General features: G+C 47.1%; 1 protein-coding gene across 1 annotated transcript in view; it reads right to left on the bottom strand.

The window, feature by feature from the left end:
* Window positions 1-26,265, bottom strand: part of FAM135A (family with sequence similarity 135 member A) — an 81,234-nt gene that overhangs the window by 54,080 nt on the left and 889 nt on the right. The window lies entirely within an intron of this gene.

Raw genomic sequence — 26,265 nt, 5'->3', positions numbered from 1 at the left:
GGTCTATGAAGCCCAAAATTGTTTTATTTTGACTCTTCATCCTGTTTGGGTTTTTTTTTTAATCCTTAAGAATTATGGTCAGGCTCCACAAGGCTCTGAGCAACCTGATCTAGTGGAGAATGTCCCTGATCAATGCAGGGGGGTTGGATTAGATGACCTTTGGAGATCCACTCCAACCCAAACTGTGATTCCATGATTAAAGAGTGGCAACTGAGTAGAAGAAGGAAGCCTCAGCACAGAGGCAGTCTTTCCACAATCCCACAGTGTACAGCAAATATTTAGGGAGACACCTGATAAATGATACTGCAGAAGCTGTATGAATGAAAATTCAGCACTCTCAGCTACACTACAGAAGGCTCTATCATGCAGTAAATCCAGAGGACTGCTATAGCCAGTTCTGGCACTGTAGAAGCTATATTCACAGGTTCAGAGGTAGTATCAGGCTAGATGGGACCCTCCAAGGTCATCTGGTCCAATCCCCCTGCAGACAGCAGTGACTTCCAATAAGAGCAGGCTGCCTAGGACCAAATCAAGTCTTCAATGACTCCAGGGACTGGGCCTTAATCACATCCCTGAGCAACCTGTTCCAGTATTTTTACCATAAGCTTCCTCCTTATGTCCAACCTAAATCTACCCTGCTCCAGCCTGAAGTTTTTGGCTTCTAACATTTCAACCAAAGCAGCTTCCCTAGCAACTGATGCAACTGTGGAACAGCCTAACAGTTAATCAATCCAAGCATTATTAAATTGATCCTTCCATAAAATTACCAAGTCAACTTCAATCTGGTCAAAATTATCCATCAAAGAATGCTTGATAGCAGAAGATAATGAAACAATGATACTGCTAGAGATAACAGATGACAGCAAAGGAACTCCTACCTTTTGCAAAAGGGAATACAGCTTAACATTTGCAAACAAATAATTATATATTTGGGTTTCAGCAACCCACAGGTTGAGCATGATTCCACACACACTTCTGTACTGATTCATAATCAGTGACTGAATTCATAGAATGCTTTGGGTTGGAAAGGACCTTCAAGATCATACAGTTCCAAACCCCCTGCGATGGGCAGGAATACCTCCCACTAGCCCAGGTTGCTCAGTCTTCAACCAACCTGGCATTGAACACCTCCAGGGAGGGGGCATCCTCAACCTCCCTGGGCAATAATGTTCCACTGTCTCACCAGCCTCACTGGAAAGAATTTCTTCCTAATCTCCAGTCTAAATCTGCCCTCCTCAAGCTTCAATTTATTCCCTCTCATCTTATCATTACAAGCCCTTCTAAAAGGTCCCTCCCCCGCAGCTTTCTTGCAGGCCCCCTTCAGGTTCATTTGTACTCATTGTGCATTGGATTAAAAAACCAAAACACAACCAAACAATAAAAATGAACATTAAGTTTTCACTGCCATCTTCTCTAAGAGTGTGAGGAATTGAGGAAAGCCTTCTCCACATGAATCTAGAAGGATGCAATGCAGTACACTGATGTACTCCTTTGCTCAGGGCCAGCTGTGACTCCCAACTTTGAACTAGTGACTCCTTTCACCTCCACACGACACATGCAACGACAGAGAATAGTCTCAGCAAGGAGATACTTTCCACCAGCGTCACAGGGTCATTTCTGCATTCACAGTGAACCTTTACCAAGAGGCTAACAAGGTATAGAACACAGGCTATAGAATTAACCAGGTTGGAAGAGACCTTTGAGAACATCAAGTCCAACCTATTATCCAACACCATCTAATTAACTAAACCATGGCACTAAGCGCCTCATCCAGTCTCCTCTTAAACACCTCCAGTGATGGTGACTCCACCACCTTCCTGGGCAGACCATTCCAATCTCTCTTTCTGTGAAGAATTTCTTCCTACCATCCAGCCTAAACCTCTCCTGGCACAGCTTGAGACTGTGTCCTCTTGTTCTGGTTGCCTGGGAAGAGACCAACCCCCACCTGGCTAAAACCTCCCTTCAGGGAGTTGTAGACAGCAAGGTGGTCTCCCCTGAGCCTCCTCTTCTCCAGGCTAAGCAGCCCCAGCTCCCTCAGTCTCTCCTCACAGGGCTGTGCTCCAAACCCCTCCCCAGCTTTGTTGCCCTTCTCTTTGGTCACTATAGTTCCTATTCAATAGGATGTCTCAACAGTTTAGAGCCATGCCAGCTATTTTACTTTGTCTCACCCTACCCTACCAAACTGGGTTGCTTTAATAGACTTTAAAATGCCCAAAATCTGCATAATTCACAGCTCCTGTTTAGAACCACATGACAGCTCTGCAGAGCAGGAATTTATCTCAGGCTGAACAACTTCCCTGGATGTGGGTAGATTAATGAATTCAGAATGTAACAAGGTAAAATGAAAGGCAAAGGCAAAATAAAAAGTGAGCACAGAAGACAGGTGCAATGTGATACTGCTGTGACTTAATGCAGCAAGATTCATGTGTCCTAAAGCTGCTATTAAGTGACTGTTTACAATCTGGGCCACAAAGAAAGCAATCAATAGAACTGTTCATGCTTAGAATGCAATTTGTGAAAGCAAAAGGCTGTTAGGACATCCTTATTGTTAGTGATTAATCACAAGCAGACTATTCCACCCTTTGTTCAGTGTATTCTTTACCTGCAACAAAACACACTTGATTCTGCCCTAAAAATAACTATGAATAAGTAAAAATTACTGCCTAGAAGTGTTTTGCTTGGAAGAGACCTTTAAGATCGAGTCCAACCATTATCTAACTCTGCCAAGGCTGGGAGTAAACCATGTCCCTTGGCATTGGATCTCTGCCTCTTTCAAACACCTCCCGGGATGGGGATTCAATCACCTCCCTGAGCAGCCTGGGCCAGCCTTGGAGCATCATTTAAATCAAGAGGTTTTTTCTAATATCCAACCTAAACCATTCCTGGTGCAACTTGAGGCCATTTCCTCTCATCCTATCACTTCTTACTAAGGAGAAGAGACCAACCTCCACTTCTCTCCAACCTCCTTTCAGATAGTTTTAGAGAGTGAGAAGGTCGCAGGTCTCCCCTCAGCCCCTTTCTCCAGGCTAAACAACCCAAGTTCACTCAGCTGCTCACAGTATCACCCAAGTTGGAAGAGACCTCGAGGATCATCGAGTCCAACCTGTCTCCACAGACCTCATGACTAGACCATGGCACCAAGTGCCATGTCCAGTCCCCTCTTGAACACCTCCAGGGACGGTGACTCCACCACCTCCCTGGGCAGCACATTCCAATGACCAATGACTCTCTCGGTGAAGAACTTTCTCCTCACCTTGAGTCTAAACCTCCCCTGGCACAGCTTGAGACTGTGTCTTCTTGTTCTGGTGCTGGTTGCCTGGCAGAAGAGACCAACCCCTTCCTGTCTACAACCACCTTTCAGGTAGTTGTAGAGGGCAATGAGGTCTCCCCTGAGCCTCCTCTTCTCCAGGCTAAACAACCCCAGCTCCCTCAGCCTCTCCTCACAGAGCTGTGCTCAAGGCCTCTCCCCAGCCTCGTTGCCCTTCTCTGGACACGTTCAAGTGTCTCGATGTCCTTCTTAAACTGAGGGGTCCAGAACTGGACACAGGACTCAAGGTGTGGCCTAACCAATGCAGAGTACAGGGGCACAATGACCTCCCTGCTCCTGCTGGCCACACTATTCCTAATGCAGGCCAGGATGCCATTGGCCCTCTTGGCCACCTTGCCAGCCCTGTTCTCCAGACCCTTCAGCAGCTTTGTTGCCCTTCTCTGGACCTGCTCCAGCACCTCAATGTCTTTCTTGTAGTGAGGGGCCCAAAACTGAACCCAGTCCTCAAGATGTGGCCTCGCCAGTGCTGAATCTTTCTCTAGCGGGCAGCTTTCCAGGCACTGCTTTCAAGACCTGTTCTCTGCTTCTTCTTTAAGCAGATTACTGGAGAGATGAAGGTGAAGTGTTTGTTTGAAATGGGTGCCTTTGATTCGCAGCAGATTTTCAGCTTTAAGCACTTCAGAACACAAAACGTTCACCTGTTAGTCTGAATAATAAAATGCTGTAGGAGTTCAGCTCGGGGCAGATATGTAAACATGAAATCATAATGTGACACCTAGATCTTTGAAACAATTACTCAACAGCAGCAAGATATTTAAATAAGAAACAAAGAACCTCCTACACAGTATTTACCTACATTATTCACTGCCACTCATCTTCAAGGGCCGTGAATGTTAAGGCTCTAGCTGCAAATGAAGAGCTATGATACTCAAACAGGGCTTCTTAGTCACAAAGGAACTGCAGTTGTAACAGAAAACCAGGAAATGCTTTCTCAAGTTATGAAAAACTAAAGTTTTAAGAGAAATGGGAAAAGAAAAAAGCTCATCCCTCCCTTCCCAAGCTCTGCCTTCCTCATCTTCCGTCCATCTCTGGGTAAAATTGAATAAGGCTCTGGGCAACCTCATCTAATTGAGGATGCTCCTGCCTTCAAACCATTCCCCCATGTCCTACCACCAGACACCCTCAGGAAAAGTCCCTTTGCAGCCTTTCAGGTATTGGAAGGCAGCTCTAAGGTGCCCCCAGAGTCTTTTCTTCTCTAAGCTGAACAACCCCAGCTCCCTCAGCCTGTCCTGATAGCAGAAGCACTCCAGCCCTTCGTGGCCCTTCTCTGGACTCTCTCCAACAGCTCTGTTCTCTTCTTACAATGGGGACACCAGAACTGGATGCAGTACTGAAGGTGGGTAGTACCATGATGCTTAGAATCAGCACCTCATAGTTCAGCAAGATGCATTCAGATCACCTTTGGTAACAGAACCATGGTTTGGCATTTTAAAAAGCCTAGGCTGCAACAGCAGCAAATGAAGCAGACTCTTAACATGAGTCACTGCAGTACCAGCAGTGCAGGGAACAGAGCTGGGATGAACAGCAGACTGACAGTTGGATCAAGGTCTGGTATCAGGCAAAGACATGGAGCAAGTCTTGGGCACCATGCTGCCAGGACAATGAGCAGATTACAACTGCCTGACCTTCATGTTGCTGACATAAGAGTACCTTGAAGGACAGTATCCGAAGGGAGACTGAGTAAAGAGTTGAAACTATCTTAAGGATAATTAAGCAGTGAAAAAGTTTGTCCAGATAAGCTGGGAAATCTCCACCCATGGATGTTTCCAAGAGCTGAGGGGAGAGAGCTCCAAGCAACATGGTTTGGATTGAGTGCTGACCCTGCTTTCAGTGTGAGGGTGGACTCTGACTTGCTACTATCCCTTCACCTCCAATCAGTCTGTGATCCCAGAGGCTAAAGGAAAGCCAGAAAACATGGGCCAGCAATTCACCACGAGGACCAAAAGGCAACACAGCAAGAAGGGGGAACAGGAACACTGGAAAAAGTTGCCAGGGAGGTTGCAGATGCCCATTCCTGGAGGTGTTCAAGGCCAGGTGGGATGAGGCCTTGAGCAGCCTGCTCCAGTGGAGGGCACCTCTGCCAGTGGGGGATGGAAGTAGATGATCTTTAAAGTCCCTCCCAACCCACTCTATGACTCTAAGTGCATATGGTTGGGAGTTGGTACACAAACCAAGCTGGAGACACATCTGTGAATAAAGCATATTCCAGCTATGAGCTTTCCTGAGTCAAACCTCAGGGAGACATTGCCGCTCAGCTCCCTGCCAGCAGCAGCTTGCTTCCCTGAAAGGCAGCATCTTCCAGCTCCTATTACATTTCCAATGAGGTAGACACAAGGGGGGAAAAAACCCCAACAATCTGCAAGATACCTCTGAAAATCTGCCAACCTCTCTTTCTCTAAGTGCTTCCAGCATGTACCTTTACTTCCCTCAGCCACAGGCATGAGGCTGAACATAGCCATCAGCTCTCTTGCTCTGGCTGTCCTGCTTAAAAGCTTTTTCCTGAAACAGTTACACATCCAGCCCACAAGAGGTACCTTTCCTTTTGCTTCACAACGTGTGAGAGAGGCTTAAAGTTTGAGATGTTGAGTGAGACAGCACACACATGCAAAGCCAAAGTCACCAGGGGAGAGCTTAGAAATATCCAGGACATTTCTGCCAACCCCAGCCCAGGCAGTCTTTCTCTCAGTAAATTAACATGGGAACATGCTGATGCCCATTCATCTCCTGTGCCCCTGAATACAATCAGATGCAAACCCATAACCATACTCCTGAAGGGTTCAAGGATATCTGCAGCTCAGTGTCCTCACTGCAGGCCTCTTAAGAACAGGTATCTGGAGTTACTACTCTGCTCCAGCTCTTCTCTCCATCCTGTTAGAATCAGAGAATTGTTTTGCTTGGAAAAGGCCTTTAAGATCCAGTCCAACCATGCTCTTAACACTCCCAAGGCTGGGGCTAAACCATGTCCCTCAGCACCACATCTCTGCCTCTTTGAAACACCTCCAGGGGTGGAGATTCAACCACCTCCCTGGGCAGCCTGGTCCAGTGTTTGAGAGGCCTGTCAGTCAAGAAATGTCTTCTAATACTCAGCCTAAACCTCTCCTGGTACAACTTGAGGCAATTTCCTCTAATCCTATCCTTTCTTACTAGGGTGAAGAGACCAACACACACCTTACCACAACCTCCTCTCAGGGAGCTGAAGAGAGCAATGAGGTCTCCCCTCAGATTCCTTTTCTCCAAACAAAAACCCAGTGGCCACTCCCCACAAGACCTGTTCTGCAGGTTCAATCTTTTCCATTAAGCTGCATTAAGATGTTGAAGATTTTGAAATCTGTCTCAGAAGATGCTCTGTACACAGGGCTACAGAGATGGTTAGGGGTCTAGAACAGCTCTGTTATGAGAAAAGAGAATTGGGTCCCTTTAGTATGAAAAAGAGAAGACTAAGAGGGGATCTCCTAACTGCCTGTCGTTACTTATAGGGTAGGCGTCAGGAGGATGGGACCAGGCTTTCTTTGCTGATGCCCAGTGACAGGACAAGGGGTAACAGGGACAAAACTGAACATAGAATCATAGAAATCACAGAATCAATAAGGTTGGAAGAAACCTCAGAGATCATCAAGTCCAACCTGTCACCCAACACCTCATGACCACTAAACCATGGCTTCAAGTGCCACATCCACTCCCTTTTTGAACACCTCCAGGGGTGGCGACTCCACCACCTCTCTGGGCAGCACATTCCACTGGCCAATTATTCTCAGTGAACAACTTTCAAGCTGCACCAGGGGAAGTTTAGGCTGGATGTGAGGAGAGATTGTGTCCTCTTGTTCTGGTGCTGGTTGCCCGAGAGAAGAGACCATAGAATCATAAAATCAATAAGGTTGGAAAATACCTCAAACATCATCAAGTCCAACCTGTCACACAGTGACATCTAAACATGAGGAGAAACTTTGTTAATTTAAGGGTGGCAGAGCACTGGAGCAGGCTGCCCAGAGAGGTGGTGCAGTCTCCATCTCTGGAGACATTCAAAACCCACCTGGATGTGCTCCTGTGTGGCCTTCTTTAGGTGACCCTCCCTTGGCAGGGGTGCTCCGAGGTTTCAGGGAGTGATAGGACTGAGGGGAATGGAACAAAACTAGAAATGGGGAGATTCAGATTGGATGTGAGGAAGAAGTTCTTCCCCATGAGGGTGGTGAGACACTAGCACAGGTTGCCCAGGGAGGTGGTGGAAGCCTCATGCCTGGAAGTTTTGAAGGCCAGGCTGGATGTGGCTCTGGCCAAGCTGATCTAGTGTGAGGTGTCCCCACCCAAGGCAAGAGGGCTTGGAACTGGGTGATCCTTGGGGTCCCTTCCAACCCTGACAGTTCTGTGATTCTCTGACAACTGCTAAGTTTCTTTTTGCCACCAGGATCATCATCTAGAGAGACTCAAGGAAGTTTTTTTCCTCACACTTATTGAAAACTACAAATTGCAATCTGAGCAGGAAGGAGGTTTATCAGTACCCAGAATGTCTCTTGCCACCACCAAGAAAGGAAATGGAGGAATTAATGGTTATTTGACTTTCTAATGCTCTCACATGGAGCCACAGGCAGTAATGTGTGCAAATGAGTCACAAGGGTCAACCACTATTAAAAAATAATAATAACCTCATGCATTATAAAAAAGCAGAGGGGCTTTGCAGAGGTAGCTACAGGAGCACTTCTGTGAAAAGCCACTTACCCTGCCAGCTAACAGACACTCCATGGCAAACCTGTGTCCTGAAAGAGCTTCACAACACAATTTATTGCTCAGATGAAACGTTTCTGTAGTTCCTTCACCAGGCAGAGGAAAGGCAGAAGCATGCATGGCAGAGTCACAGAATCATCACTGAATGTTTAGGTTGGAAGGGACCTAGAGATCATCTACTCCAACCTCCCTGCCACAGGCAGGAATGCACTTCAACTAGATTTGGTTGCCCAAAGGCTTCATCCAGTCTGGCCTTAAAGCACCTCCAGGGAGGAGGCATCCACAACTTCCCTGAGCAGCCCATTCCACAGTCTCACCACCCTCTCACTGAAGAACCTCTTCCTCATATCCACTCTACTCTGCCTCAGCCTCAAACCATTCCCCCTTGTCCTGTTCCTTAGACACCCTCAGGAAAAGTCCCTCTGCAGCCCTTCTGTAGGATCCCTTCAGCTATTGGAAGGCAGCTCTAAGGTCTCCCTGAAGCCTTCTCTTCTCCATGCTGAACACACCCAGGTCCCTCAGCCTATCCTCAGAGTTCTCCAGCTCTCGGATCACCTTTGGGGCCTCCTCTGGACTCATTCCAGCAGGTGTATCCTTATGCTGGGGTGCAGTACTGGAGGTGGGGTCTCACCAGAGCAGTGTCCAGAGGCAGAATCCCCTCTCTTGCCTTGATGCCCACATTCCCTAGGACGTGGTTTGCTTTCTGGGCTGCACAAGCACACTGCTGGCTCACGTGGAGCATCTCATCCGAATGTTCCTGCTCCCTGCATCCCAGAGGGCTCACTGCACACTTGAACACGCTCAGTCACATTAACAAGAGCAAGCACTGAATGTGGCAGGCTGCAAAATTCACCTTGGGTCACCTGTGGGGCAGCTTCTAAACTTATCTGTTCACCATACCAAAGAGCAGCTGTGACTCTGCACGCAGCCTCAGAGAGCTCTGGGGATCTCCTGCACTAACAGAAACTCTCCCAGCTCTGGTGAGAGGCTGAGTCAGCAAAATATTGAAATAACATTGAGAGAGCACGCTCTTTCATTACTGTTCCACACCTCTCTGTCACACAGAATCACAGATTGTCAGGGGCTGGAAGGGACCCTCAGAGAGCAACAAGTGCAAGCCCTCTGCCAAAGGAGGATCACCTAGGGCAGGTCACACAGGAAAGCATGCAGGTGGGTCTTGAAAGTCTCCAGAGAAGACTCCACAACCTCTCTGGGCAGCCTGCAGTAAAGTAGTGTCTCCTCATGCTGAGGGTGAACCTCCTGCATTCCAGCTTGTACCTGTTGTTCCTTGTCCTAGCCCTGGGCACTCCTGAATAGAGCCTGGCACCTTCATCTTGACACCCAGCCCTCAGATATTGATAGACATTGATCAGGTCCCCTCTTAGCCTTCTCTTTGCCAGACTAAACAGCCTCAGGGCACTCAGTCTTTCTTCACAGGAGACATTCAAGTCCCCTAATCATCCTCATAGCTCTCCACCATTAGACTCTCTCCAGCAGATGCCTGCCTCTCCTGAACTGGGGAGCCCCAAACTGGACACAGCATTGCAGGTGTGGTCATACAAGCTGAGCCACTTGCTACTAGAGATTCTGCACAGCTGATTCTTTAATGGATTTATGAAAAGCCATCTGAAAAGCAGCAAAGATACTTAGCATTTCACACAAGCAGTCACAAGGCTGTAGTGACACATGCCAGCAGCCCCATTGCAAGGCAATCTGAGCATGCTTCTGACGTTTCAAGCATCTGAAACGAGTGTGGAACACAAATGCTCTATTTTAAACACCACCACCAAGTCATCAGAATATTCATAGGTGTTCTACTGAATGACAAAGCAGACACAAGCAGACAAATAATGGGCAAAGGGGACAATCAGAAAGGGAGTAAAAGAGCAAGGAAAGATAAATAAAAGACTATAAAAAGCCATTGAATAAAGCACAAATCAGAAAGGGAATAAAAGTGTAAAGGAACAAAGAAGAGAATATTAGAAGACACAGAATAATACAGCACAGGCAGTGAGCTTTGAAGGGGCAAATGTAAAAAAGAGAACTGCATTGGGTTGGAAGGGACCCTCAAAGGACATCTTGCCCAACTGCCCTGCAGTCCTCAGGAACACCTCCAACTAGGTCAGGTTGCACAGAGCCACATGAAGTCTGACCTTGAGCGTCTCGAGGGATGGGGCCTCACCCACATCCCTGGGCAGCCTGTTCCAGTGTTTCACCGCTCTCATTGTGCAGAACTTCCTCCTGATGTCCAACATAAGTCTCCCCCTGCTCCAGCTGCAAACCATAGCCCCTCATCCTACCACCACAGACCCTTCCAAACTGTCCTGTAGGTCCCCTTCACATACTGAAATACAGCTCTAAGGTCTCTCTGGAGCCTTCCCTTGTCCAAACTGAATGGCACCAATTCTTTCACCCTGCCTTTGTAGAAGAGGTGCTCCAGCCCTCTGATCATCTTTGTGCCCTCCTCTGGACTTGCTCCAGCAGGTCCTTGTCTCTCTTGTGTTGGGGGTTCCACAGTTACACAGTACTCCAAGTGAGGTCTCACCAGGGCAGAGTGGCAGAATGACCTCTCCTGCTCTGCTGGCCACACTGCTTTTCCCTTGGAAGTGAACTACTTTCCAGAAGTATTTCACCTCCATGGCAGGTATTACTTCTGACAATTCAAGACACACATCAACAAACCAGTTCTTAGCCCAAAAGTTTGATGAGAATTATTTGGGAGACTAATGCCTCAAATAAGTCCCTGCAGCTGGTTATGAAAGAGGATTAAGTCCATCAGACAGGAGAGAGGGGAAAGTAAATGCAGCTGGAGGATTTTGCCTTATTATTGCAAAAGCCTTTTTCCCATGTTCTTACTACAGGCACAGAATTCCTGCAGTGGTTATGAAAATTTAATTAAACCCCTGAAACACTCCAATAATTTTTCCCCCCTTTTTAAAGAGCCATATAAACATCCAAGAACTACATTAGCTCTTATTTAATCAGATCTATCTTAGCTTATAGTAGGCTGTTTATAATGCTAGTTCCTCTCTTATTTCCTGTTATTACTGCAAGGAAGAAGAAAGAAATTCATAGCACATTACCTTGCATCTGTAAATCATCAGAGCTCCATGAAGCTCATCTTCAGGGTTAATGATTTTCTGGATTCTCTTAGATTTTTATTTGTTCAGCTTGAGAATATTTTTCATTTGAGATTCTTGATTCAACAGAGCCCCTGGAACAGGCTGCCCAAAGAGGTTGTGGAGTCTCCTTCACTGGAGACATTCAAAACCTGCCTGGGTGTGCTCCTGTGTGGCCTGCTCCAGCTGGTCCTGCTCTGGCACTAGATGATCTTTTGAGGTCCCTTCCAAACCATAACATTCTGTGATACCACTTTTTTTTTTTAAACCACTGAGTGGCTTGAGAACAAAGGTCTGGGGCATTGGGTTTTCCTGGTAACCAGGGTGAGAAGTCTTCAAAGGTTCACCCTTTGCAAACAGGCAGAAGGTTTTACTCAGACCCCTCACAAGACATTGACACTGAGGCGCTGGAGAGGGTCCAGAGAAGGGCAACAAAGCTGGGGAAGGGTCTGGAGAAGAGGGCTGGGGAGAAGAGGCTGAGGGAGCTGGGGGTGTTTAGGCTGGAGAAGAGGAGGCTGAGGGGAGAACTTCATTGTCCTCTACAACTCCCTGAAAGGAGCTTGGAGTGAGGTGGGGGTTGGTCTCTTCTCTCTAGTGTAAGGCGACAGAAGGAGAGGAAACGGCCTGAAATTGTGCCAGGGGAAGTTTAGGTTGGACATTAAGAAACATTTCTTTCCTGCAGGAGTGGTCAAGGATTGGGAAGTGGTGGAGTCACCATCCCTGGAGCTGTTCAAGCCATGTGTGGCCATGGCACTTGGGGACAGGGTTTAATGGCCCTGGTGGCGCTAGGTTGATGGCTGGACTCGGTGATCTTCGAGGCCTTTTCCAACCACAGCAACGCTATGACTCTGCGACAACATGTTAGCGTTGCCAGCAAGGTTTAACAAACACACCAGATGGGAGAGCAGAAGACAAGTCTGACAAGTAGTTTTCTGGCACTTAGTGCCCCTTCAGATTTTTTAATTTCTGCAGCTGTGCAATTCTGTTCCTCTCATCTGTCAGCAAGCAAGGACCCAAGCCTTGAAATTCACTTGGCAACTCCTTTCACTGCAAGGCAATCTCTGTTTTCATAGCTAACACACCACAGAGCTAAACAGAGGTGGAAATTCAGGTACCACCATGGACACTGCTGCAAAAGAATCATGACAAAAAAGCCCAGGTGAGCTGTTGGGTCTTATGGAAGATGCATCAAATGAAGGTCATCATTCATCATCTCCCCTCTAGAAAGCTATGCCATCCAAGGAAGGCACATTAGCTCCTCTAGTCCAATGTTTACAATCCAATCATCACAGATTCAAACCACAGCGCTGAGATGTTATGAGGACACTGAGAAAGACAAATACTTGCAGAACCAGAAGCATCTATCTCTCTTCCTTCAAGCAAGGTAGTTTTGTGATTCATTTAAGTCAGGCAGTAGGACTAATTTGCAGTCCCAAACCCCTTTGATGTGGCTTTGTTCCTCCTCCTCAAACAAATTATGATGTTCCAGCAACTGTATAGTAAATCATAGAATCACAGAATTGTTAGGGTTGGAAGGGACCTCAAGGATCAGCCAGTTCCAACCCCCCTGCCGTGGCCAGGGACACCTCACACTACAGCAGGTTGATCACAGCCACATCCAGCCTGGCCTTCAAAACCTCCAGGGATGAGGCTTCCACCACCTCCCTGGGCAACCTGTGCCAGTGTCTCACCACCCTCATGGGGAAGAGCTGCTTCCTCACATCCAATCTGAATCTACCCACTTCTAGTTTTGCTCCATCCCCCCCAGTCCAATCACTCCCTGACACCCTTAGGGTGAGCTGAGTCTCTCCCCAGCTTTCTTGCAGCCCCCTTCAGATACTGGAAGGCTACAATGAGGTCTCCTTGGATCCTTCTCTTCTCCAGACTGAATAGCCCCAACTCCCTCAGTCTGTCCTCATAACAGAGCAGCTCCAGCCCTCTGCTCATCCTTGTGGCCCTTCTCTGGACACCTTCCAGCACCTCCAGATCCTTCCTGTAATAGGAGCTCAATAATCAGATCATCAACACACTCATCCACCTGAATCCAGGAGGGGTTATTACCACAGGCAGGACCTCAGAGCCAATGAAGAAAGCAAAGCCACTGCCTTCCATGACATGACATGGACTTAGGTCAGGTTGGGACTCCAAGCTCAGAAACAATGTGAAATCGTACTGCCAATTCCTGCACATTATTCTGTTCCTCAACTTCAAGAGTTTCATCTCTAAAAAGACTGAGAGAAGTGGATCTGCTCACTGTGTATTGTATTTATGGATTCATTAGCAACTTAAGGACTAAACTAAGAGAACATTATCAGAGAATTGGTTGGAAAGGACTTTAAAGATCTTCCAGTTCCAACTCCCCTGCCATGGACAGGGACACCTTCCACTAGCCCAGGTTGCTCAAAGTCTCATCCAACCTGGCCTTGAACACTTCCATGGAGGGAGCATCCACAGCTTCCCTGGGTAACCTGTTCCAGTTTCTCACCACCCTCACTACCAGAGCAATGTTCCAAGCAAGCACTGAAAAGTCAGCAGAAGTCAAGACCTGTTTCTCAAACCTCCAAAACTCACATTCTTAAGAGGATCCTAGCAGCTTGTGGATGTCGAAGAGTAAGGTGCCGGGCATTCAAGAATTGAAACCAAAAGACTCCCAAACACTCCTTACCCCTTCATGAAAGGGAAAAAGTTGCTGTTGTTGAATAGACAATTTTTGCCACAGTAGAACCAACTCCTACAGCAAAACCCTCTTTGGTCTCCTAACATCTCCTTGATCTCGTACCTGGCACAAAGGACCCTTAAAAGAACAAAGTTAAAAATCCAAACTCCTAAGAATTATACTTTTGATGCCAGTTTAACTAAACAAATCCCATGGGCATGGACTACAGAGCCAAGCTCCTTTGTCTCCTGCCAGGTTCCACAAGCTGGGTACCTGAAGGACATGCAGTGCCCACTGAACCTGTCCAACAAGGCTGAAAGAATTAAAGGAGCAAAGAAACAAATCTTCCTTCTCGACAGCCTAACTTTTGTCAAAGGCTTTTGTTTGGAGAAAACTCTAATGAGCACTGCAGCAAACCTCAGATGGTATCCAAAAGAATTTGAAAGAAGTTGCCTGGAGAAAGGCATCTGGGAATGGCATGAAAGAAATTGCTGAAGGCAAGCAAAAAAGAGATGAAGATTGGGAAGGGCAGACCACTATGATGGGAAAAAGGGGGAAAGTCCCTAGAAGAAGCTCTAACCATAGTGAATGTGACTGAAATGCAGAGCTGATCACCAAGCTGATCACACACCACAGAGAAGGTGGTGAGACACTAGAACAGCTTGCCCTGGATGTGTTCCAGCCCACGCCAGGTAAGGCCTTGAGCAACCTGGTCTAGTGGAAGGTGCCCCTGCCCATGGCAGGGGGGTTGGAACTGGATGATCTTCAAGCCAAACCGTTCTATGAATCCATAAGGTGAAGGGACAGTGCACTCTGTATGCACACTGAGGAGCCTCAGTCTTTGCACAGGCATGGAATCCTTGTGCTTCCCTTATGAACCTGGCCTCCCACCACTGCTTCCCTGTAAAACCCACTGAAGAAGCCAAGCTCTCCATGAGGAGCTGGAAGCTGGAGGTCTCTGCTGCTCTGCATGTCTGCAAGTTGCCTATCACCACCTCCCTCCTACAGAAAGAGTTGGCACTCTCGGGGTGATTAGGGTCCTTTCACCCAGTAACGATCAGGAATAGGTCCTTCTATTTTCTGTATTTCTCCCTTTGTCACTTATGCAAGACGGCAGCTAGGAAATTCCAACACCTCAAGTGGTCAGGGAGGTGGGGTAGAACCTTGGACTTGATGACTTTACTGACTCTATGAAATCCCACCTCTCCTCACAACAAAGAAACGCCTGGAATGGTGTCTTGCAAACGAGCTTGCACTTCTACAACAGAGAGATTTTTGCACAAAATCATATTTAAGGAGCTCTGTCCTCCCAGGCACTCACTCTCACCCCTCTGCTGCACCTTCCCCAGTTTCACCACCACACAGAGCAATTCTGCTGCCTGGACCCATCCAGCAGCACAACCTCCAGCAGCAAAGGCAGCACAGCCCTCAGGGCAGCGCCTCTGCGGCAGCACAAAGCAGGCAGAAACTCTGCAAACTGGCACTGCCAGGCGAGCTCTGCACCTCCACAGGAGAGCTTAGGGAAATTACAGCTGACAGACGTGAGAGAGTCTGTCAGAACTCTGTGTCCTGCGGGCAGGGATGCCAGCCGAGATGAATGCAGAAGTTCAAGCAGAGGTTTGGTTTCAAAACGTACTAATCTCTGGGCAGCTCTCACTCAGCACATCACACTGGCACCACTGCCCTCTCCTGCTCAAGGGACCTCTTCCTAACATGGAGAGGGGAGCTCCCACAGACGTTTCTCACAGAATGCCAGTTTGGAAGGGACCCCAAGGATCATCTGGTCCAACCTTTCCAGGTGACAGCCTAGCTGACATGAGCTGGCCCAGCACCCTGTCAAGCCGAGTCTTAAAAATGCCCCATGTAGGGGAACTCGCTGCATCCCTTGGGAGATGATTCCCGTGTCTGACTGCTCTCATAGTGACAAATTTTCTTCTGCACTCCAGTGGGAATCTCCCTGGCCTCAGAGCAAGCAGGAACTGCGTGAGTGCATCCACTCTGGGATCAGAAACTGATCCACTTCTAAAACCCCAAAATAACTCCCAAAGTCTATGCACTACTTCTCCTCTACAGACTCTTCAAACTAGAGAAGGGCAGACTTAGACTTGATATGAGGACACAGTCTCAGGCTGCACCAGGGGAGGTTCAGGCTGGATGTTAGGAAAAAGTTCTATACAGAAAGAGTGATTGCCCATTGGAATGGGCTGCCTGGGGAGGTGGTGGAGTCGCCATCACTGGAGGTTTTTAGGAGAAGACTTGACAGGGTGCTTGGTGCCGTGGGTTAGTTGCTTGGGCGGTGTTGGATTGGTTGATGGGTTGGACGCGGTGATCTTGAAGGTCTCTTCCAACCTGGTTTATTCTATGTATTCACTGTGAGGGTGGTGGAACACTGCAACAGGATGCCCAGAAAGGTGGCTGAGGCTCCATCCCTGGAGATATTCAAGGTGAGACTTGACAATGCCCTGGGCAGCCTGATGTAGGTGGGGATGTCCCTGCTGACTGCAAGGAGGTCAGACTGGATGACTTTTGGAGGTCCCTTCTGGCCTGGACCACTCTAGGATTCTGTGTTTCTATGACTCTATTTCCCTTGAGTTTACAGCCCACCCTCCAACCTCAGACCACTGTCACTGCTATTTGTATTTTTGTAAAACCAGAAGGTGGGGAACAGAGCTCATCTTGCAACTGAGAGACACACATCTGACAGCTTTCCTCTCCCTTTGTACAGACTGTGTTACACTAAGCAAAGATCACAGCACAATGCTAAGCTATGTGTCAGGAGGCAATTCACAACACTTTATTTCCAGCAAGCTATGGCATCCAGAAGTGTAGTTTGAAAGTAAAAGTATGACTCAAGTCCATGACTCAGAGAAAACCACAGAGCTGAGCCTCAATGTTCCTTTGATCATATGCTAACAACAACAACAACAACAACCATCAGCAGAGGTTCCTTTTTCATTTGAGGGAAAAAAAGCCTTTTCATTCCTGTCACAGCTAAGAGGAAGAAAAAGTGTTCCTCCTCAAAGTGTTCTCTTCCAGTTTTCATTCACAGATTGCAGTTGGCAGGAAGGGACCATCAAAGGTCATCTTGTCCAACCCTCCGGCAGTCAGCAAGGACACCTCCAACTGGAGCAGGTTGCTCAGGGCCACATCGAGTCTGATCTTAAATGTTTCCAGGGACAGGGCTTCAACCACATCCCTGGGCAAACTGTTCCAGCATTTCACCACTTTCACTAAAGAGCTTCCTCCTCATACCCAACCTACATCTGCCCTGCTCCAGTGTCAAACCATTGCCACTTGTGCTATCCCCACAGGCCCTTCTAAACATTCCCTCCCCAGCCTTCCTGGAGGTCCACTTCAGATATTGCAAGGTAGTTATAAGGTCTCCCTGGAGCCTTCTCTTCCCAGGCTGAACAGCCCCAACTCTCTCAGCCTGTCCCCATAGGAGAGGTGCTCCAGCCCTGTGATCACCTTTGTGGCCCTCCTCTGAACCTGCTCCAGCAGGGCCGTGGCTCTCATGTTGGGGGTCCCAGTTTCTTCTTACTAAAAGATAAACCAAACATAGACAATTCCCTGCATGCAGGAAACCAAAAAAAATTACACCTTTCCATCTCTTGCAGTATTTCTCATGAAATGATGGTGTAATCATAAGAAGCCTCATTAAAATTCCTCCTCTGATTCAGTATTTTCTTTCATGCTACATTAGCTGACTGCACTGCACACATGGAGCAGAAAACGTCAGTGCTGCTCCCATACACCAGGAACTGTCTGCACACAGGAAAAACATACAGCTATGAAACAGGAAAAAAACCAAACAACAGGAAAGCCAAACTTCCTGAAGCTTAAACTTCTTGGGCTGTCAATGGGACTCAGCTTCACAAGCAACTTAGTGCCTTTGCAGTCTTACCAATAACCTCATTTCTAACCTGACACACCTCCCACAACATCATCTCTGTTAGAACCTGATAAAGTCTCTTCAGTGGAAGTTATTTAGTATTCTTTTATCTGTTAACCAGTGTCTAGAAAGTTGCCTGGTGGAAAAGGACCTGGGGGTGTTCATAGTAGTATCATAGTATCAGTCAGGGTTGGAAGGGATCACAAGGATCATCCAGTTCCAACGCCCCTGCCATGGGCAGGGACACCCCACACTAGATCAGGCTGGCCAGAGCCTCATCCAGCCTGTTCTTAAACACCTCCAGGGACAGGGCCTCAACCACCTCCCTGGACAACCCATTCCAGGGCTTCACCACTCTCATGGTGAAGAACCTCCTCCTCACGTCCAGTGTTGCTTGATGACTGTCTGGAGGGATGTGCTTAGGTGGCCAAGAAGGCCACCAGCATCCTGGCCTGGACCAGCAATAGTATGGTCAGCAGGAGCAGGGAAGTGATCAAGCCCCTGTACTCAGCACTGGTCAGGCCACACCTTGAATATTGGGTTCAGTTTTGGGCCCCTCACTACAAGAAGGACATTGAGGGGCTAGAGTGGGTCCAAAGAAGGGCAAGTAAGCTGGAGAAGGGTCTGGAGAACAGGGCTGGTGAGGAGCAGCTGAGGGAGCTGGGGGTGTTTGGTCCAGAGAAGAGGAGGCTGAGGGGAGATCTCATTGCTCTCTCTCTATGTGCCTGAAAGGAGGCTGGAGTGAGGTGGGGGTCAGTCTCTTCTCCTTAGTATCATGTGATAGGATGAGAGGAAATGGCCTCAAGTTGCATAAGGGGAAGTTTAGGTTGGAGATTCGGAAAAATCTCTTTCCTGCAAGAGCAGACAGGGATTGGAAGAGGCTGCCCAGGAAGGTGGTGGAGTCACCATCCCTGGAGGTGTTCAAAAAAATTTGTGGACATGGCACTTGAGGACAGGGTTTAACGAGCCTGGTAGTCTTAGTTTGATGTTAGACTTGATCTTAGAGATCTCTACCAACTACAACAGTTCTGTGATGCAAAAATGCTTTAGTAGTGTCATTGTCTCTCATTACTGATGTAAAGCCATGATACTATTTTGCAAGGATCTTTAAAACAAAAATCAAACAGACCAAGAACCTGACACACTGAGCAAAAATAGAAACCTACAGCTCCTGTTCATACTTTAGTTTACTTTGGGTCAACAACAAATTTCCATTTAGCTGAAACAACCATTGCCAAGCTCCGTTCCTAACACCCATGACAGAAGAGCAGATATTCTACTTCACAGAGAAACTGCTACCAAAAGAAGAGACAAAGCTTTTAACAACCATCTAAAACCATCTCAATGCAGCTTTGGCAGGTTGTGTGTGCATGCATATTACTGATAACACAACAAAGGATTAGTGACAAGGTAAGAATTTAACACTGGGATTATAATGATGTATGCAGACAGGGGAAACCAGACTAAGGCTGCTCCCAAAGCAGAAATTGCAGCAATGTGTGAGCTGTGCTAAAATGAAGCTAAGTTTCTTTAGCTCACCAGACTTGCCGTCTCACAGGTGAAAAAACAATACACAGCTGCAGAGAAACAAAAGCTTTATCTGCTCACAGCTGAAGGTTACCAGGAAACTTCTCTCACCACCCAGAGGAAAGGCATAACTGTCCCAGGTTAGACATCAGCATTCATCATCTGGCAGTGCTGGGACACTGCAGCTTCAGCTGAGCGCTACACCAAGGGCTGTGGCACCTGGAGTAACCACTTGTTTGAATTCAGGAGCACTCAATGCATTCCCAGCTCAGTTCAGGATGCTGACATACAAAAAACATGTACATCAAGGTGGAGGGTCAGCACCCACAGCCCACTACAGAAGAACAAGTGAGAGGCAACTTGCCCTTACAGTTCTTTGCCATGAGGGTGGTGGAACACTGGAGCAGGTTGCCTGGGTAGGTGATTGGGGCCCCATCTCTGCAGATACTCAAGGTGAGGCTCAAAAAGGCTCTGGGCAACCTAATCTAGTGGAGGATGCCCCTGGTGACTGCAGAGGGGGTTAGAATACATAACCTTCAGAGGTCCCTTCCAACCCAGACCGTACTGTAATCATATGATTCTAACAACCTCTTTGAAGAACAGCGTTACAGTGCGGTGGGGCTTGGTCTCTTCTCCCTAGTAACAAGGGATAAGACAAGAGGAAATGGCCTCAAGTTGCACCAGGGGAGGTTTAGGTTGGGTATTAGAAGAAACTTCTACACTGAAAGGGTTCTCAAAGGGTGGAAGAGGCTCCCTTGGGAGGTGATTGAATCCCTATCCCTGGAGGTGCCTCAGAGAGGCAGAGATGCAGTGCTGAGGGATATGGTTTAGCATCAGACTTGGCAGAGTTGCAGAAAGGTTGGACTTGATGATCTTAAAGGGTTTTCCAATCCAAACAATGCTGTGACTGTAAATAACATTCACAATCACCAGCAGGCAATTGCAGGAAATAGAGGAGCAAATGTTCTATCTAGGGAAACATCCCAAACTTCTCTACAGACACTGCTAAAATTGCCTCTGCTGTCTCCCAGCCTGCGAAAGGTAGGCAGGGGAGACCTTCTTGCTCTCTACAGCTACCTGCAGGGAGGTTGTAGCCAGATGGGGGTTGGTCTCTTCTCCCAGGCAACCAGCACCAGAACAAGAGGACACAGTCTCAAGCTGTGCCAGGGGAAGTTTAGGCTCAAGGTGATGAGAAAGTTCTTCCCAGAAAGAGTAATTTGCCATTGGAATGTGCTGCCCAGGGAGGTGGTGGAATCACCATCCCTGGAGGTGTTAGGTATTAGGTTGGACTTGATGATCTCTGAGGTCTTTTCCAACCTGGTTGATTCTGTGATTCTATGAAAATCACATATTCTAACTGTCCATGTAGAGCTGATATTAGCACCACTAGATGATAAAAAAAAACCCCACCAAGCATGCAGTGCTCTCAGTGCATATGAATGTGTCTGAAGAGAATACTGTCATCTGTTCTACATCCAAACCCCATTTTCATTTCAGTTCCCTGGAACAAGCTTGTTGACAAAGTACTAAAAGGTTATTCTCATTAGTGATTATTTTAAGTAGGCAGAACAGGCCTTTCACTAATAAACCTGATAAATTAACTAGCTGTCTGTTGTGCAAACAGAGAAGAGCCCTTCTGCTAAAGTAGTACAGGAGTAAGAGACAGCATCTGAATGGGAACATAAATAGGGAAGCACAGTGACACAGACATAGGATTTGCCAGTGCAGCAAAAAATGAGTTCAGGAAACAGCTTTTGGTCAGAGATAAAAAAAGCCAAAACAAAACAACAAAACCAGCATCAAAAAGCAAAGCACCAGCCCCAGCCCCAAAGCAAAGCACCAGCACCAGCCCCCAACACCAACCCCAAAGCAAAGCACCAGCCCCAGGCCCCAACAAAGCAAAGCACCAAGACCACTTTTGCCCATCCCCAGCAGAGGAAGTACCATTAAACTGATCATACAGGGAATGGATTGAAGCTTGAGGAGGGGAGATTTAGACTGGAGATTAGGAAGAAATTCTTCAGAGTGAGGGTGGTGGGACACTGGAACAGGTTGCCCAGGGAGGTTGTGGATGCCTGCTCACAACCAGATTGAGCAATCAAGCTGATCACACCCCACAGTGAGGGTGGTGAGACAATGGAACAAGTTGTCCTGTCCACATTGGCTGAGGCCTTGAGCAACCTAGTCTGAAGGAAGGTGTCCTTGCCCATGGCAGGGCGTTGGAACTAGATGATCTTCAAGGACCCTTCCAAACCAAACCATTCCATGAATCTAAGAACTCTCTACATGCCCAGAACTCCCAGGCTCTGGTCAGTAACTCATGACAGAAGCCTTGTATCTCTAATGGTTCTCAAGTGTATGGAGACTGCTGCTCTTCCCTTTGATGGTGGCAGAGCACTGGAACAGGCTGCACAGAGAGCTTCTGGAATCTGCTTCTCTGGAGGCATTCAAAATCCATCTGGGTGTCTTCCTGGGTGTACTCTGGGTGATCCTGCTCTACGAAGGGGTTGGCCGAGATGATCTTCAGAGGTCCCTTCCAACCCCTACCATTCTGTGATTCTGTGACCAGTCACTGCTTGGGCAAAAATTCCTATCATCACATTCCAGCTGTTCAAACTGGAAAAATAGCTGAAGCCTTAGTTGAATGTAACAACAGATTAGAATAACCCAACAGAGCTACCAGGAGCAAACAGGCTTTCAAGCCAGCTTGCTTCTCTTATATAACAAGGAAACACAATGAAATAGCTGGACAAGGATGCTACTGATCTACAATTTAACTATATTACCTATTTCTGCAACTTTCAGAAGAAGCCAACAACCAAAATCACCACAGACACAGGAAAAACCTTTCCTTAACTACATGAGAAACAAGGAGCCACAGAGAGATAAGTCTCATGTATTAGAATGAGATGTTTGCTCTGTGCCTTTTTTCTCCATTTAGAACAGTTACAGTTGCCTACAAGTAAAGAAAATAATGTCTGCTTTAAAGGATCAGTTAGGAAAATAATGTGGTTGTAACCTGAGTTACCCTTCAGGTAAATCTGACCTCAAGTGAAATACTATGAGCCATATTGGATGAGTCTGCACTACAGGCTGGTTTAGATCATAGAATCGTAGAATTGTCAGGGTTGGAAGGGACCTCAAGGATCATCCTGTTCCAATCCCCCTGCCATGGGCAGGGACACCTCACACTACAGCAGGTTGCTCACAGCCACATCCAGCCTGGCTGCAAAAACCTCCAGGGATGAGGCTTCCACCACCTCCCTGGGCAACCTGTGCCAGTGTCTCACCATCCTCATAGGGAAGAACTTCTTCCCAACATCCAATCTCAATCTACCCATTTCTAGTTTTGTTCCATCCCCCCAGTCCTATCACTCCCTGACACCCTAAAACGTCCCTCCCCAGCTTTCTTGTATCCCTTTCAGGTACTGGAAGGCCACAATAAGGTCTCCTTGGAGCCTTCTTTTCAGACTGAATAGTGAATCCCTTATGCTTCTTAACCTACTCACCTCTTCCCTGAGCTCCATCACTTCATCCTGGAGCTGTGCCAACCAGCTAAGCAGGTCAAAAACCTGCTCACACCTCACATACCCATAGTGTTGCCCCCTGCTGCCTGTAAAAGGCTGTGGTATTCCTCACAGCCTGTGGCCTGGATGCCAATCTCCACTTTGGTAGGTGCAGAGAGCACCTCCTCCAGGTAGCCACCATTATGCCTTCAGTAAGACTGAAGCATCTTGATCATGCCCACACACCCTGCTCAGTGAAGTGAGTTTGAGCCACTTTCCCCAATGATCCCAGTCTGCTGCATGCTGGTTCAGTTTGCTGAAAGCTTTCCTAGATGTCTCCTGGAGAAAGCTAAACCACAGGCTCCAATCTCCAAGTCACAAAATGCACTCCAGCCCCTGGGGACACAAAAAGGTTTCGAACAGCTTCAAAACCCAGGCACGAAGGCAAACATCTGGTCCAGAGGACATGATTAAATCTAGTCTGAAGTAACCCTGGAACCACAAAGATATAGGGACATCAACACATCTAGTGATTCATTCCTGAAGTACAAATTAATTGTTAGTCTAAACACAGTCCTAAGTGCTTCTGGCAATGCTGTCACTACAGATACAGATCCAAGAAAACATGCTGCAGTTGCATGCAAGAGCTGGCAGATTCCTTCCATCAGCTCCAAACCCAGGAAGAGAAGAGGATGGTTTTGATTGGGTATTGGGATAGGGAGTGGAGGAAGGGAATGTGCCACAAATTCAAATTACCAAACTGATTCAGTTCTTGTCTCATCAAAGAGAGAGAGGACTGACACCTAAAAATACATCAGGGTGAACACTGGGACTGATAAAATCGTTCAAAGCACAGGACAAAGCTGTTAGGAGAAAAACCAAACCACAACCCAAAACTAGCAACTGATCAGAAGGAAGTTTAGGCTGGAAATTGTGATGTCTCCAATAAGCAAATGAGTGAGAATCTGGAGTCACTCCTTAGCCAACCAGTTGAGATAAAAATCTAACAAGCCTCAAAGCGGGAGCCGCCTCACACCGATGTGATGACCTGCAATAGCCAACATTTTCTTTTCCACAGTTCAGAAGGTCGTTATGCTTCCAGCCCCACGAGGCTGGCATGCTAAACTGGCTAGGCTTGAATGCACACAATCCCAGACAAAAGCAGGACACAGTCAATTCTGCACCTGGCTTCTGGTGAGACAAACCATGCTAAGCACAGTGGTAGCTCAAAAATGGGAAGCTGACAATGAAGCTGAAGGTTTTTCTTTCCTGCAGGCTCAATCCATCATCCAAGAGCTCCTCTGACAATGTAATTATTACAGCCTGCCTCCAAAAACCAAAGAGAGTTCTACAGAACAATACCAGAACTTACCCAAACTGACAGAAATAATACAGTATCACCCAGGTTGGAAGGGACCTCAAAGATCATCAAGTCCAACCCAGTTAAGTCACATTACTCAAGTCTTTCAAATTACACTGGAAGCCCCCTCTCCTTCCTGGCCCCTGCCCAGAGTTAAAGGTTCAGCTTGAAAGGAAAGAGCATCTGCTCACATCACTTTTCTCATGGTGTCAGCATCCCACCTCTCTGAACTTGCCCTCTGAATTTACTGTTTTTGAATGAGTAAGCTAAAAAGAAACAAGGCAAGTAGAGCCCTGGTAATTCCACTGCTGCACTTTGCTTCTCAACTGGCTTTCTGAGGAATTACTTGAACTGTAGGTTAAGACAACAAAAATACTGACTTCTCGTCAGGCCCTTCCCTATTAGACTTAACATGCTGCCCATACTCCACACTCTCCCACCTATTTGGACTGGATGATCTTTGAGGTCTTTTCCAACCTTATTGATTCTATTTCTGAGATTTAAAAAAGGCTACAGTTTTAAGGGGAAAAAGCACAGACTGGGCTTTTTTGGTGTAGTCATTTGAATAGATGCAGTGTTCTCCCAGAGCTCTTAAACCTTCCTTAGCGCTCCTCTTCTAATGAAGAGTAAAAATACAAATTTTCCCTAAAAAAGGAGGCTTAAAACGGTTTGTTGCATACACTTTGATAACAAATGGTAGCAAATATAATGGGTGGTCACTTCTGGCACTACCAGCTTCAGGTCAAATTTAGAGCAAAGCTAGCTTTAATAAAAGAAGAGCTGAAAACCAACAGCAACATGGCAGTGGCAGAGGCTAGCTAGTTACAGATTCACACATTGCATTGGGTTGGAAGGAACCCTCAAAGGTCATCTTGTCCAACCCCACTGCATTCTGCAGGGACACCTCCAAGCAGATCAGGCTGCACAGAGCCACATCAAGGCTGACCTTGAATGTCTCCAGGGATGGGGCCTCACCCACACCTCTGGCAACCCGTTCCAGTATTTTAGCAACTTCATTGCACAGAACTTCCTCCTGATGTCCAGCCTACATATGCCCTGCTCCAGTTTCAAACCATTGCTTCTCATCCCATCCCCACAGACCCTTCTGAACAGTCCTTCCCCAGCCTTCCTGTAGGTCCTCTTTAGGTATTGAAATACTGCTCTAAGGTCCCCCTGAAGCCTTCTCTTCTCCAGGCTGAACAGCCCTAAATCTTTCATCCTGTCTTCACAGGAGTGGTGCTCCAGCCCTCTCATCACCTTTGTGGTCCAACCTGGACCTGCTTCTCTAAGAGTATTTTATACCTGTTTCTCCTGAGCTCCTTCTCAATGACGCCTTTTCTTTGTATCACTCCTCTCTAAAACATCCACCTCAGAGGGTTCATAAAAGATGGCAGAACTATCTGCATCCCAAAGCAATGAAACTTTCCTGTTACTTTACCTTCATCAGTTCACTCTCTCAAATAAACCAAACACATAAAACAAGACCACCTAAACCCCAACCCTACAAAAAATAATGACCTTCTTCCCCACTGCCCTCTGCCTTGAGTTAAGTGAAGCTTACCAGCAAAAAAAAAAAACACCCCCATGTTTCAAAGTTCTTCTGCAATGTTTTGGAAAAAGGAGCTATCATAAATCAACCCTGATCTATATTGTTCCCTGACTGTAAACACTGACACAGCCTCACCCACCCAAAACAAACAGAACAACTCCAGCACTGACAATCTAATTTCACTGTAATCTGTTAGAAGACTGACAGAAGGGCAATGTCCCACAGTGCCAGGTGACCAACAATCTTTAATAACTCAAAAAATCAGCTGCAAAGCATTATTTCCTATGCAGCCATGGGAAAGGAGGACCTTAGAAAGTCAGCTGGGGACAATCAGGTAATGTCAAATGAAAGGAATAGGAAAAAACCTTCTACAGAGACCTGGTGGAGTAAGAAAGAGTTGGTCAGGAGAGTCTAATAAGGCAGTATGGAGTTGTCTGCAACTGTGGAGGGCCAGAAGAGTGAGATGAAGACAGAACCTGGTGAAATTCTCCGCTGCCAAATTGATAAAGGTGTAAGTTCATTGAGGCAGCAAGAGTTTTAAATCATTCAAGAGCAACACCTATCACCTTCCCAACAAAATCTGAGAATGGCTTAGGTTGGAAGGCAACT

The sequence above is a fragment of the Dryobates pubescens genome, chromosome 2, assembly GCF_014839835.1.
Source record: "Dryobates pubescens isolate bDryPub1 chromosome 2, bDryPub1.pri, whole genome shotgun sequence".
In the NCBI taxonomy this organism is placed as follows: domain Eukaryota; kingdom Metazoa; phylum Chordata; class Aves; order Piciformes; family Picidae; genus Dryobates; species Dryobates pubescens.
This window is presented reverse-complemented; position numbering and strand designations above follow the sequence as displayed.